At 40.5% G+C, this 16327-nt stretch overlaps 1 protein-coding gene across 2 annotated transcripts in view; it reads right to left on the minus strand.

The window, feature by feature from the left end:
• Positions 1 to 16327, minus strand: part of PLXNB2 (plexin B2) — a 220683-nt gene that overhangs the window by 157145 nt on the left and 47211 nt on the right. The gene's annotated exons all lie outside the window — the stretch shown is intronic.

The following is a 16327-nucleotide window of genomic DNA, read 5'->3' on the forward strand; positions in this document are numbered from 1 at the left end:
GCTGCAAACTAAAGCCGCGTACACACTTGCTGATATTTGAAACAATTGAACGATATCGTTATCATTCAATCATTCACATTAATCGGCCAGTGTGTATGCAAAAAATGACCAGCGATGCGCGCTCCCGCTGGTCGTTTACGATAACCCATGCAGCATGGCCCTGCTACCTCCTCACTCGCCGTCGTCCATCGCTGTTTGGCACCAGCAAGTGTGTAAACACTTGCCGGCATCCCCGCCGAGGAGATATCGCAGCATACACACATCATGTAGTGTGTATGTGGCATAAAATCCACATTAGATACCATTGAGACCAGTGTTAACTGAACATGGATTTCTAAATAAGAGTATTTGACCCGTGTTAACAAAACTCATGGCTACTTGAAGTTCGGCCTAAGCGTTACATTATCAAGTAATTGAGTTACATTTGGAAACCTCCACCCCAGCATTGTTTTTCTTCCTGTTCCAATAAAAATAACTTATGCCCCACGCCCTTGGCTTGTGCCCTATAATAAAGTTATAATAGATGTACTCTACCTCTTGAATACATTATTATGATGATCAGTCCTACATTTTGACCACCAGTTGCTTCTTATGGGTCCCATACATCAGCAATCCGAAAAAAAAAAATGAATAATCGTTTGGAGAATCGTGAAATTAAGGAAAAAAAACACAATCTACTAATATGTACCCACATATTACAGAGATTTCAGTGATTTGCAGATCATTTTCAGCAAATAAAAGATTTGCCTATCGTGAAAGGCTCATCGTTTTACTTGTAACGGTGGGCAAACTGGTAATTTACAGACTCGATTGGACTGTGAGATCCTACATGTTTAATCTGATTCCGATCACTTTTTGGTCGGAATCGCAAATTGGTGAACCCAATACAATGCAAATTTTTTTACACAATTATCTGCAAAATGGGGAATTGCTCTGAATGATTGCGGATGTATGGGCCGCATTACATGACTTAGGTCACATTTTTTTTTTAAATAATTTTTAAAACACAGTTATTTTCCTGAATCACTCAATTATTTAAAAAAAATGATGTCCCCTTTACATACATTGCTAACTGCGTTAATTAATATTTTTAAGGAATTGTTCGCAAGCACATGATGATCAGCACAACTACCTACTGACAAAACATGATAGCAAAAAGAAGAACAATTTTATGGTCATCTAAATATTTACATGAAATAGATATTACTTTGTATAGGATAAGTTTAAAGAGAAATAATGCTAGCCAAACAAGAGACCCTCCAGAGATAAGCCTATAAATATTATATATATATATATAAAAAAAAAAAAATCTAAAAAATGGTAGATAAATCTATGTGTACATAACAGATAGGTAATGTACATATGTCTGAATTTTGCCAAACAAAACTATGTTGCTATGGAAACGTAGGCTAGTCTCAAAAACAAACAAAAAAACAACAGCAACTGGGCTACATAGCCTAATTCCCTGATTGCACAAAGCAATGAGTGACAGGCCCAGTGGCAAACTTGGGCAAGAATTTTTCATTTATCTGTTTGACCTCTTGGTCTGAGCAGCCAGATCAATTCCAACAACCGCAATAGGTTAAGTGGAGAGATAATAAATGATTTAGCATTCTCCTCCTTTATTTTTATGGCTCCGCAGCGCCTTACAAATGAGCAAAACAAGAAAACAGTTACAGTACAAAACAACGCTTGGCATGGCTTATAAGCACTGCTGCATCTGCAATCACAACACTCAAATAAGCAGCAGGAACCAAAGGATAGCTGCTGTTGTAGGGAGTATATGATCGTATAAGCAGGGAAAGGGAAAGCACATGAGGGAAGAGGGCCCTGCTCGTGAGAGCTTACATTCTAAAGGTGAGGGGAAGACAGACAGGGGTGTATTATTATTATATTGTTGAGTTATGCCCCCTTTGGGATAAGATACAAACTTCTCACAGTTATGACCATGGTGGGAATCGAACCCAGGACCTCACTGATTTGAGGCAGTAATGCTAACCAACATATATACATAAATACACATTTTTGTTTGACGAAAGTGTAAGGGTGGCCTCTCATGTGACTTGCTCGGTCTGGTCGTTTGCATAGACACATAGGCAAACGCAGGGGGGTTTCCGGTTGCCTGGAAACCCCCCTCCCCAGTCCACACCATGACCACAATAGAAATTGTAATATAATAGAATGTTACTAGTGCTGAATGTTCTTTTCAGTATCATAAATTAATTAATTAGCACCACGTGTGATGCACTGTTAGGGGTGCACAGCTACAGATCATTAATAGGGTTAATTATTAATACACTATCCATTTCATAACGAGATCAATCTGTACATATATGTCCAGGGCAGTGCTAGGTTATACAGCTGCTCCCCCAGACTCCCGGGACTTGCTCCCATGCTCTCGAATGGTGCCCACATCTGAAATAAAAACATTCAGCTCAGACAGGATGGCCCTACTGCTGCATCTAATGGCATACTGTGATCACTGGTAATGTATATGCTGGAATTATGACACACAATATACTTTGTATGACGAATATTAATTAAAGCTGGTTCATGGACTGGCCACACTATTTCTAAAATCAAGCATTTGGAAACCCCCCTTTAGAAATCCTGCATTTATCACTGTAGACAGGCTTTCAGACAGCAGAGCTTTCAAACGGGAGCTCGTCCTGCAGGTAAGAGGGAAGTCAGCGGCTCTACGCTGTGCTCCAGTTAAGTGCAAGCTTAATTTTAAGTGTGTGCAGCTACTGCTTTATATAATATACATATTTCTATATACTACAAGATGTGCTCTTTATCTTCTGGTCCTAGAATCTATACAGAATGTGAAAAACAATACCAGGAGGAGTAAGTATTACCAGCACTAATAGAATTGAGATAAGTCAGCTCTTATCTCTCATGTACGGGGATATTTGTTAACATAATTTAATTATTTAAATTTTATGCTGTATGACACTATAAGCGCTTCAGTTTTCGTGTGTTCTATAATGCATACATTTTAACAGCTGCCATGCATCTGGTTTTGTATATAGTCTTTCCACAGTGCAGTGTGCATTCCAGAACTGTTCTACTGTGCTCACTTCCAGAAAACTGGAGGAGGAGGTAGCTTATGCTATAAAACGGATAGGTATAAAACTAATGTCTGGACATTCCATCAGTTTTCCAAAACAGAATAAATTCAGTCATTACCTTCTTGGAAAAGGGGTATATTACAAGCCAAAAATATTTTGAGCGCCACAACATATACATACATTTACAAAAGTAATAGATGCTTATTAAAGATACTAGTGGCTTCCCTGCCCTTTCGTTTCTGAAATTAGGGGGTCATTCAGACCACTGCGCATGCGCACGACGGAGGGAGCTCCGTCGTGCGCATGTGCGAGACCCGGCGAGCGACGGGCTCACCATCGCTCCGGGTCTCGCGCCAAAGGGGGCGTGCTGTCGATGTTGATTGACAGCACGCCCCCTTTGGTGGGCGTGCCTGCCAGACGGAGGCGTTCCCTTGGGTACGCCTACCGTCTCAAGCCGGCCCCACTGACATCACTAGTGATGTCAGTGGGAGTGATTTTGGCTCTGATAGGGCCAAAATCACTCCAGGGCTTGCGGCAGCGAGACCCTACCGCAGGGTCTCCGTCGCAAGCCTGATGGTCGCGATTGGCAAGACCATCGCGACCATCATCATGGACGCTCGCTATAGCTGTGGGTGGTAACCCACAGCTATGCGAGCGTCCATGAGGACACTCCAAAAAAAGGTAGGAGGGCCCTGATTCAGAGCGAGCGCTCTGGTCAGAGCGTTCAGCTCTGAATCAGGCCCTTAGTTTGCTCAGGTTAGACTGATAACTTGTGGTCTGGAGACAAAGATATGCTTTAGAATTTTGTACTGTTATGGCATGTGAGTAGGATTAACTAGGACAACCTCATCGTGTCACCATAAAAAACTCTTAAGCTGGCCACACAGCTAAAGATTATCTGTCCAACCAGCCAACTAGTTGATTGGTTGGAATGAAAATCTGGTAAGGTATGAAAGCAAATGACAATCAGCAATTTGCTCCCAAATGCCAGAAAATGGACAAAAACTGTTGTTTGAACAAATTGTTTAGATCAAACATTTAACAAACTTGTCTGACGACCATTTTCATCTGTTTTCTGGCATTTAGGAGCAAATTTCTGATCATTTACTGCCATACATTACCAGATTTTTATTCCAACCAATCAACTAGTTGGCTGGTTGGACAGATAATCTTTAGATGTGTGGCCAGCTTTACACTCCGCCTGCAACTATATTTACTCCTCTCTCCTGCTTTTATTAGCTGGTGACATATCACCAAATCCAGGCCCCACACACATATAGCTGATTTACTATGGAATAAATATCCTGCAAATGTCATACACATCATGTGTCTCCCATCACCCTCCAAATCACTAAATGTGCCTTATGGAATCCACACTCTGTCCCAGCTAATCGTTATTTTCAACAACTGTCCACCTCTAAACAACTACTGTCACTTCTCCTAAAACTGCTGTTTCACACCTTAACCAAACTCTTTAAATATCCCTTGATGAAGTGGCTCCGGCTACCCATCACACTTCATGTAAACTGAAATGACAACCATGGCTTTCCACAGACTCCTACAAATACTGTCATGTAAAGTAGAATGTTAGTGGTGTAAATCTTACTCCAAATGACTTCCTCACATACTGTATAGTCCCATATTCAATTTGAAGCGAAAAGCCGTTTTCACGTGTTTTTGGCAAAAACTTTTCGCCTATGACATCATTTTCGCCTGTTTTGATTTTACTCCGCATTCAATTTGGAAGATTTTCCACCTAGGCGGAAAGTCGATGCAATGCAATAGGCGAAAAAGTTTCGCCTATGAATACCAGGCGGAAAAAAGTGCAGAATTGGGGGTTTTGGGTGCAACGTTGCGGGAACCCCCGTGCAGCCTTCAGACAGTCCCCCAAAGGTAAACTGTGTTAAAAATGTTTAAAAAAAACTTTAGGACAACCCAAAAAAAAATCACTTGGAATTTTGGGGGACAAAGTTAAAAACTAGCGAACTGGACTCTGGGGTGGTCCCAAAGTATGCCCCAGGTTTTTTTTTCCATTGCAGGTGTTTGCGGCAGGTGGATTTTTCACGATTTTTTCAACTTCACTTTAGCAACTTTATAATATGCTGACCCCCATTTTCAAGTACCCCAAATTTGCTGGGCTAAGTTATTTTCTGCAAAAAAACCCCCCAGAATACTATTCTTCACCACTTATGCAAAACTGCTATTTAGCAGCTATTGAGCCCATTTAAAAACACCAAATACCTTCAGCAAGCCAAATCGGGTGGTACCATAGTGAACCCCCATGTCAGAGCATCTTTTGGGGGGTGGCAGGCAGATTTCCCCAAATCTGACAGGACTTTCCACTTGTTTAAGTTCCGCCTGATGCTGTTTTTTTTGTCCTTTCAAATTGAATATGGCGAAAAGCGGGCGCACGGAAAGCGTTTTCTCCAAAAACACGCAATTTATGGCGGAAAGTCCGGCAGGCAAATTGAATACGGCTCATAGTCGGAATCCAACCATCTCTCATCCTAACAGTCTGTCTCATGCTCATTGTCTACCCCATATGTGTCAACCCTGTCTGCCCTTCCCCATTAGAATGTAAGCTCTCACGAGCAGGGCCCTCTTCCTTCATATGCTTTTCCTTCCTTTACGTATATGGTTATCTACTCTATACTCCTTACAACAGCACCTAACCCTTGACTTTTGCCATTCTGCTACTGTTGCAGCAATGTTTATATACCATGTACTTGTCCTGTATGTCACTGCATTCTTGTTCTGTTCAACTGTTTATGTACTTTGTTAGGCACTGCGGAACCCTTGTGGCGCCATATAAATAAAGGATAATAATAATAAACAACTGTGGCTGGGTTCACTCGATAGAGGCCCATGCTTTGCTGAGTATGCAGGCCACACTTGTGGTCTCTGGTTTAGAGAGGATCTAGAGCTCCAAAAAGGTATCCACTGTGAGGGAAGGAGGTGGAGTGTTAGAAGAGCAGCACAGTCTGCATTGTAGGAGAAGTACTGACCTCTAAGGTGCCACTCAAAGCATCCCGTGAAAATGGGGGATATCTATATTCATAAACATTATTAAAGAGTGTAATATTTGCCTCTCTTGCTAAAACGATTACAACACTTGAGATTGTGGATTTCATTATATGCACACGTTTGCATTACAGTTAGCAGAATTTCTATTAAACACCATCAAGACATACTTACCTACTCTCCGTGGATGTCAGTGAGGCTCCCAAATCTCAGGTGGCGCTCCCGATGGCTGCCACATGTGAAGTGGGCAGCAGATTCGCACAAAGTTGTGCCACTGTGGTCCCACCCCCACTTCACAACGCTGGTGACAGTGACACTGTATAGGAGGGCTGGGCCACAATGACGCAATAGGGCCATCACATCCAACATTCCTCTCACTTCTGCTGCACCACACCTTAGACTTGCCGATCTGGTCATTTAGGGGAGAATTCAATTAGAGGCGTTAACTTATCACGGGTGAAAAAGGAGAGGTAGCATCAGGCTTTATCGTCTGAGGCTATTCAATTGCTCTCCCTTTTTCACCCGAGCCCCTTTTTAACGAGTGTTAAAAAAGGGCTTTAAATGCAGTTAACAAGTGTTAGCTCAGAGTCTGTTAAAAGTTCTCGGACCTATGCGGTAATTGGGTGTTTTCACCTGTTCACTGCACATTTATCTGGGATTTCTGACCCAAAAAGAAATCCCCATTAACTCGGGCTAAATGAATAGGTGCCAGCAATCAATTAACACCCATTAACTTAACGGAGGTAATTGAAACCCACCCTTAGCACGCCAACCAGCTCTAACAGGAACCACATTCAAATTTTTCCAGCAAATTTAACTTCTCCACTTTATCTCACTCGAAGGCCTGAGTGACTTATGTTATCACGCTCATGCATGGCTCAGCCCATGACCACAACCCCACATTGTAACTATCTGCTGTCGAACAGACATACCCCTCCAAATCCATGTAAGTAGTTACAAGCACTGATACTTTGCTGATAAAAACACTCCCTTCCACACATAGAAAATTCCCTCTAAGCATCTCCCCACAGCTCTGTCTGTGCCATATGGTGCAACACACACACACACAGTAACCACACTCACCTGTCTATCTGCAGCTGATTTGACAGATGAGGGAGGAGGCAGTCATGTCAGTTATGCTGGCTATACACGCTACAATTATCGGGGAGATCCGCCCGATATCGGCGTATCGCCCCGATAATTGTAGCGTGTGGGAGGGCGACCGAGGGTTAAATATTGCTCGGTCGGGCATGCCGGATTGTCCAGCATGCCCGTCCGATGCGATGCGATATTTCCCGGTAAACTGTCGGCCGCATCGGGCAGTGTATGCCCAGCCGCGGCCGACAGACAGACATTTCCTGTGTTCCTTCCTACGGAAGGAACAGGGAAATGTCTCCTCCCCCGGGGGCGGAGCACAGATGTCGGGCTATACACTGTGAGAGAAATCTCAGTGTATGCCAGCGACATCTGCGGCTGGCAGGCTGCCAGTTAAAATGTCTGTCGGTCTGACAGACATTTTATCTGGCCGTGTATGCCCAGCATTAGGGATTAGGAGAAGATTGGTACCAGTGTGTCATAGCCACGCCCACCTGACCACAATACAGCTAAATACAGTTATATTCAGACAGTTCCGCCCATGGCCAGACCCTTTGTGCTTGCACCACATCCCACCTATGTTTACATAGACCGTGGGCTTGATGTGCTCATGGCCATACCCCATCATGCCTAATTTGACATAGGCAATGGCCCTGATGTGTTCGTAATGAGTGCCCATGGCCACATACCCTCCACACTGCCACCTCCACACTGCCACCTATTTTGACCAAGCACAGCAATCATCAAATAAAGTTGCAATTGCTTTTACTAGGTCACTACATCAAGATCCATGTTCTCACATATTTCAACAAGGTCAAATGAGAGTTTACTAATATAGTAAATCAGGAGAAATTATTTATTTTCCAATGTTACAAGAAAAACATTTATCACAATGTAGTATTTGATCAAATGGTAGTAAAAAGAAAATATACATTTGGAGTTGACATTATTAGAAAAGCTCTTGAAGATACAAGAGAATTTGAAAGAATCAAACTCAACTGAGCAATATAATAACCATAGAGAAGAGCTAGCGTTGGAGACCTAAAGAATACATGACCATTGAAAAGAAAAAAAGAACATGAAAAGTGAATGTCCCATTATAAATGCTTAGAAATCTGGACCTGCCAAGATAGGGACATGGGACAAGATTGATCGTTACAAAAATGCATCAAAATATCCTTGAGGCGACTATCATAAAATGTGGGAAAGGTGAAGAGATTCCAAAAATTCAAGTAGCACCATCTAACCAACCATTCAGTTTTTAATGTCTGCAATTCCGTCTACTTGGCTTTTGCTCTGACTGTCAATAAAGTCATTTTACCAAGACCATTTTTTGTTGTAATGTTAAGGGTTGGTTGTAGCAGGTATTTATATATACTAGCTAAAGAGAGACAGACAAAAAATATTGTTTATCAACAAGCACTACGTTCAAATCAGAGAAAAATGTAAGTCATGGATTAAGTGTCAAGATATAATACAGGTTGAGTCTCCCATATCCAAATATTCCGAAATACGGAATAAGTTTGGCATGACTGAGATAATGAAACCTTTGATTTTTGATGGTTCAATGTACACAAACTTTGTCTAAGGCACAAATTATTAAAAATATTGTATAAAATTACTTTCAGGCTGTGTGTATAAAGTGTATATGAAATATAAATGAATTTCATTTCTGTACACAAACTTTGCTTGAGCCACAAAATTATTGAAAATATTGTATAAAATTACCTGCGTGCTGTGTGTATAGGGTGTGTATAATGCATAAATGCATTCTGTGTGTATATTTGGGTCCCATTCCCAACATATTTCATTATGATATGCAAATATTCCAAAATACGGAATATTCCGTTATCCAAAATACCCCTGGTCCCAAGCATCTTGGATATGGGAGACAACCGGTACTGCAAAAAAAAGTTACAGAATAGGAGAAGATGGGCAAAAAAAGTCAATTGCAAATGTATAATGAATAGATTTTAAATTTACATGAAATGGTAAAAAAAAAAAAAAAAAAAAACCAACACACAACAACTACAACAACATATCCCACTACACTAACTCCCTCCCCTCCCACACACACCCACCCACCCAGACACACAAAAATAGAAAGAAAATATAAGGTCAGGCAACACTGGGCACTATAGCTAGTTTAATTACATATTTTCAGAGATGTAGGGTCTTTATTTCCACATCTCCTTTACGATGTTTATGATTAATATGTATTGTAGCATCAAATATAACATTTAGAGTCACGATATTGCTGGAAAGTGAAAGGCCAGGATGTATCAAAATGTTTACCACAATACATATGGTTCCCCATAACTAATGGTCCGCAGCAGATATCGCTGATATCCGCTGCCAACCCCATAGAAATTTATGGGTCTGCAATGTGCCATTATGTAGCAAGCTCTGTACGATAGGCAACACCACCTATAGATGATTGAGCATGCAGACGGCCATGCAATAGGACATCCTGTTTAAAAACAGGAGGTCAGATTGTTGCTGGGACAGTTCTTATTGGAAGAGCTGTTCGTGGAAAGAAGCATACATGCAGTATCTGTATTATTAAACGCAGGTATGTATGCAAAAGAGGGTGGGATGTGTGATAAATGATAAATCTGTGTCTCTACGCAGGACCTAAGGTCAGCATACTTCTTAATTTAGGTATTGTTTTAATAAACACTCTTCCCCGAATATCATTATAATAATTTTTTTAAATAGGGACTTTGGTATACTCCAATTTAACACCATCTTGAAATGGAGTTAGCCATTGATGGCTATAGGCTACAGTACAGGTTGAGTCTCCCATATCCAAATATTCAGAAATACGGAATATTCCGAAATACGGAATATTTTTAGCATGACTGAGAAAGTGAAACCTTTGCTTTCTGATGGATCAAAGTACACAAACTTTGTTTAAAGCACAAATTATTAAAAATATAGTATAAAATAACCTTCAGGCTGTGTGTATAAGGTTTATATGAAACAAATGAATTTCATGAATGTACACACACTTTTTGATTCACAAAATTATGAAAAATATAGTATAAAATGACCTTCAGGCTGTGTGTATAAGGTGTATATAATACATAAATGCATACTGTGTTTAGATTTGGGTCCCATTCCCAAGATATTTCGTTATTTTATGCAATTATTCCAAAATACGGAATATTCCGATATCCAAAATACCCCTGGTCCCAAGCATTTTGGATATGGGAGACTCAACCTGTATTGTAATTTTCTCCAGTAGTTTATGCTGACATAAGACCATTCCGATGGCTTGCAGAAGGCAAGCCAGTTCTGAACCCAGTAGTAAACTGGTAGCTCACGCTATATTACTGGGTATATACACTTAGCCGGGATGGGCTCTTATTGGAGGCCACTGACCCAGAAAGGCTGGGGACACACTAGAGCTTCTGCTGGCTGGCCCACCAGAACGTAGACTGACCAAGCAATTAGGTAAGCATATACAAGTACCAATTAGCTGCTCGATATGTCTGTGCTGACATCACAACTGGGCGGGCATTTAAATTTCATGTCAGTGTTGACAGTTCCTGCAGCCAGTGTACGGGCAGACGGCGGGCCACCCTTACACACAGGAAGATGTACCTATATATCGTAACATATTGGCTATTGCCGTGCTGCAGGGCCGACCTGATATGTCTGTGAATTACTATGCTCACAGACATATCGTCTGTACACACAAGCCAATGTACAGAGCTATATATTGTACTTCGGCTGTACAAACAATATATCATATAGTGTATACCCATCTTAAGAATCAATTGATAGCTCAGAAAATTAATTCCTTATTTCAGTGATAAGTAACATTCATTACAGGGCTGTAAAGCAAATCTTAATAAATGACTTGTTAGTGAATGAAAACCTCCATAGTGCCTCTGCATTTTCCATATTCTTGTTGCAATAAATCTCACTATATGTTGGTGTAGTAGCAGCTTTTTGTCTAAGCATTAGTGACCTCATTTTCATAATCCAGCACACAGTAGACACATTATAGTCATTAGTAAGCTCATAGCTTAGATAGACTGAGTGAAGATCATTGAATAAAAAATATATCAATGCAAGTTCTATTTATTCTGTATTGTGAAAGATTTGTAGAAACAAAAAAAGAACCACACACAAAAAACCAACCAAAAGAAAACCCTTTAAGACATTGAAAACTCAACAGAAAACCACAGAAATACACACACAAACAGAAAAGGGCTGAAAGCCAAAAATGTCACATTGTCTCAATAATCAACACAATGCCCCCACATTACAGCTTGCCTGAATCAGTAGCACGTGCTGCCTAAAATTATAAAGGAAAAGTGAACCCTGTAATCTCGTTATCACCCTGTCAAACGAGTTAATGGTCATTATCATGAGCAGATTCTTATGTTATCAAGAAGTCAGATCATCATTGGTACTTGTCAGGGGATAATTAGGCTTAACACCGCAATTAAGTCAGAGAAAATTTGCAGTTGTACTGTAGTTTCAGCTGCAACTTTCCACCACAAAACACTACATTAATATTCGCCTGCGCCCTGTGGTTCCAACAAATAACAAAAGCATTGTAATTTACTCTTCATCTCATTCTTGTAAGAGAAAAAAAAAAATGTACTGAATGCGGAGACAAAGGAACTGAACAATACAGGAAGCCATTCACGAGTATACATCCTGAGGACAAGAGATATTGCAAAAGCTGTGCGGGAGCACAAAAAGCTGGACAGATGTTTCTTGTCAACTATGGAATCCAGGCTGCAGACAGGTCATATATACAATACCATTAATATAGAAAGTCACTGGGGAGTTCTGGGCTGTTAAATGGTCTTGGATCACAACACTCACTGCCATACTAAAAGCAAACGAATGTTATTTTCTGACATGATCTATCCACATAAAGTATGTAGATTTGGACTAATAGGTCCATCCAAGCTAGGCTAACACAAAAGGAGATCAAAATATTAAATCAGATTTTACTCAAAAGATTAGTTTTCATTACATCAGCCACAAGTTAGAAAAACTGCACAGTCAATTTTATTTTGACCGAAGTGTACCTGTCAGATAAACACAGGGTACACATAAATGGCGCATTCCAATGTTCAATAGTCAAAGTCCCAAGGCGGTAGTTACAATCCTCCGTAGATGCTTCTCAGTAGCCTAAAACTCTCATAGGTGTACATAAAAAAAGGGAAACACAACAACATGACTTAACATCTTCAGGTATGAGACCCTCAGTGGATTGAAAAGAGAAAGCTGAAATAGGACAAATTCCTCAACTTCAGAAGCATCCACCACAGAAAAGCATCTATGGTGGATTGTATCTTTTGCTTTGGGACATTAACTATACTTTTCACTGGAAAGCACCATTTATGTGTACCCTTTGCGTGTTTGTATACAATTTGTTGGATGCGGTGACTCCTGTTTTGGTAAGGTTGCTATATTTCAAAAATAAAAACCCGGGACATGCTGGGGGCATGGCCAAATCAGGGATGCGTGGCCATGCCCCTCCCACAAAAAAAGTTAGAAAAATACAATACACTGTGCTACAAGCTCATCACAGGAGCGGCTTCAGGGCAACAGCACAGTAGTAACCTTTATACAGTATATGCCACTTAGTATTAGTAGGGCCCTTTATACACAGTATGCCACACAGAAGAAATGCCCTTTATGAACAGTATGAAACACAGTGGTAGTGCCTTTATACACAGTATTCTACACAGTATTATTCACAATAAAATACAGATTGGTAAGTGGGGACCCTACTTTGTGAAATAATGTGATTAAGGAACTTTATGCCACACAGTAGAGACCCCTCCCTCACCTGCCACTAAAGAGTGGTCTAAGCCTAATGGCCAGCCACTCACCAGGGGGTCAGGCTATTGCCTGCCTACCATAGGGAATATAAGGTTACCTGGTTCTAATGCCCAGAGTCAGTTATACTTGTGGCATGGGCCCTCTGCCTGCCTAACATGCCCCACAGGCCTGAGGCCAGATTGCACCCACTGACCTAATACCTGACCCCTGGTGGTCTAGGGAGAAGGAGGAGAGGCAAATTACCGGAGGCAAAGGCCTACCAGTATGCTAAGAGAGGGTGCAGTGGGGAGATTCATTTAGCCCTTTGCTTCCCACTACCTGCAGCACTCTCCAGTCATCTTCTTACTTCTGCTGCTGGCCCAGCGCTGCCAGTCTTCCTTCTTCATCTGCCATCTTTATCCGCCATCTTCTCTGCTTGACCACCACAGAACTGAAGGCTCCGATCTGCGGAGTCTGACGTCAGACACAGAGCGAGCGGGTCTATGACGTGGCGAGCAGTGACTAGCTTGTCATGTCTATTCTGATTGGCTCACGACTGACGCCAATTTAAACTACGAGTCCTGCCAGCTTGACCACAGCTGCCAGCTTCCCCACCGCTAAAGGCTGCTGTCCGACCAGCTGCCCTCCCCTCAAAATTGGGACAATTTGGCATACTGAGAAATGTCTTTGGGACGGCGGGACACTCAGGGTGCAATTCTGGTACATTCCTGGATAATCCAGGATGTATACCTTAGAGATACCATTTATACAAAAAGTGATGTATCTGCCACCAGCACATAGTGTAAGCTGCCATTATTTTGGCTGAATCAAATATTTAGACTTTTCTGAAACCACTAGCTGCTATTGAATTAACAGGATACATTGTCATGAATTTTGGTTCAGACCACACAATGGCTACCTCGACCGTGTTTAAGTGAGGAGTCCACTTAAAGGTAAGGGTGGGCAAAATAACATATTATATAACAAGATTCATGAGCCAGTCAGTCAAGTCTAGAATGCAGCAGAATCTTTTAGCTAGCCAGGGAAGGCATGCCTCTACTGACATAAACAAGAAAAAAAAAGTCTCTGAAAAGTTACATACCATTAGTCATTTCTGTTAGGCGTACTGAAAAACCTAGCTCTGGGGATCGGTCGAGATGTGATTTCAGACTAGCAATTTCTCAGCAAACTTGACTTATACAAAGCAAAATTATTTTATAAATTTCTATACAGATTGATAGTGAGCCACAAAATAATGTAATGTGCACAATATAGCACCACCACAGTTCAGAATGTCTAAGATCAAAGAATGTCTAAGATCAAGTATCTATCTACATTCTTTTGGTTATAAAATTAATGCAAATTGTTCTATTTCTATGTCAACTTCTGCATTGTAAACTCCTTCACAGCTAGAGGGAAAAGACCTTGGCTAAAGCATTAAACCTGCCAGACAAACACTCAAGATGTCTCAGCTGTTTAAGTTCCTTCATTTCACCACCAAGAGTGAGAGAAAATTAGGTATTTCAATTTCATATGCTCAGCCAAGATCAATTTACATGGTTGAGAGAAGGGAAACAACCTATTTTATGGCAGAAAATATGCTCCTAATCCAAAGAGATTAAGAGGAGAAATTTGACGATTCAAGAAAGTTTCAGGACTTCAGAAACTTATAAAACAGAATTAAAGTGATATAAAATCCTACAATGGGTAACAGTTTGTAGCACTGTACTTAAATGTCCAAATATAAAAGTTCCTTTTGATCCAGGTTCCACTAATTGAAGATACCACTTTATTGATATAGAGACTGTTCATTGCAAATGTAGATACATAAATCCAATTTCACAAACACTGGATAGGAAACCATCAATTAATATGTGGTACATGGAAGGAAATTCACAAACTTCTTGCAACGCGTTTCACGGGTATGCTGCCCATTTCCTCACACTTGTTAATGCCAGTATTTTTTAGACGGAAATCTTTAAATAATATCTCTGATTTGCAAAGCAGGAAGACTCCACACCGGCACTTCTATTGTAAGGTATAGTATATTCATTGTAAAGTCATTATTTAATAATCTTCTAAAAAATACTGGCATAAACAAGTCTAAAGAGACAGGTAGCATACCCGTGAAACGCATTACAACAAGTATATGCGAGTTTCGTTCCACGTACCACATATTATTTTACGATTTCCTATCCAGTGTTTGGGAGACTGGATTTATGAATCTCCATTTGCAATTCATTTTCAATAAAGTGGTATTGACTCTTCAATTGATAGAATCTGCACTAAAAATAACTTTTACATTAGGATTCCAAAAGAGAGTTTCTGGATCGCTTTCCCCTTTAAGACCATGAACTCTACCAATTGGACTATTTAAGTTCCTCAGTGAGAGGGCGCAGATCTTTTCAATGCTTATTCAATTTTTGGTGACACTTATGTTGCAGTAGCCAATGAATTACAGATAAAATGCCCAGACATGCATTTCTTGAAAACAACATTGCATTTTGGTCTTATACTTGATTGGTGTGTTCCTTACTTTACAGAAGGGTACCTAGCCATTTTGTCTACTAAATGACAATTTGGCAACAGTTCCGGGTTTGTCCTACACTCTTCATAGAATGTATTATGTACATTCCAGTTGCACTTCCGTGGAGAAGCACATTTCTATGCGGACTGGCAAATAAAAAAATAAAAATAAGGCAGCTTAAAAGCACACAAATGCCAGATGTAATACAGCTAGTCCCGGTATATCTGCACTTCATGATCACAAACCATAAATAATGCTAAACCAAGCAGTTTTTTGAGGGCAAAACAGAAAATCTTACTGTGTAATAACACAGATTTTCTTTATTTTTGTATGACAAGTTTTGTGCCTGTTGACATGAGGCGGTCATTCAGTTTTCCTGGATATTCTCTTAGAAATCAGTTGTTCATTTGCAAAAAATTGATCTGTGTGACCAGTTTATATGCACGATATTTACAATTCAAAACTCAAACTTGTATCCAAGAAGCTGCTTACCCGATTGCTGCACCAAAAGCCTCCCTACATGTACAGCTTGAACCACAGCTGTAATGAAAAATTTGTAAAGTGTTCTCTTCTCACATGTAACCAATGTGATTTATATGTTAAACATTTCTCATTATTGCAGAGTATTGTACTTTTAAGTTGATGGCCAAAAGAAGTTGGTTTATGATCAGTAAAATGAAAATCAATATATAACCTAACTGGTATGTTATGTTTTCTGTCGAGTCTGTCCAGCAATTTGCCCTAGTGCTGCACTGTAGCTAAGAAATTAGGGCTGTGAAATGAGGATTACTCTGTAGCCGAGAATGAGCTTCAGTCCTGG

The sequence above is a fragment of the Taudactylus pleione genome, unplaced genomic scaffold, assembly GCF_031769625.1.
Source record: "Taudactylus pleione unplaced genomic scaffold, aTauple2 ptg000041l, whole genome shotgun sequence".
NCBI classification, from domain to species: Eukaryota; Metazoa; Chordata; class Amphibia; order Anura; family Myobatrachidae; genus Taudactylus; species Taudactylus pleione.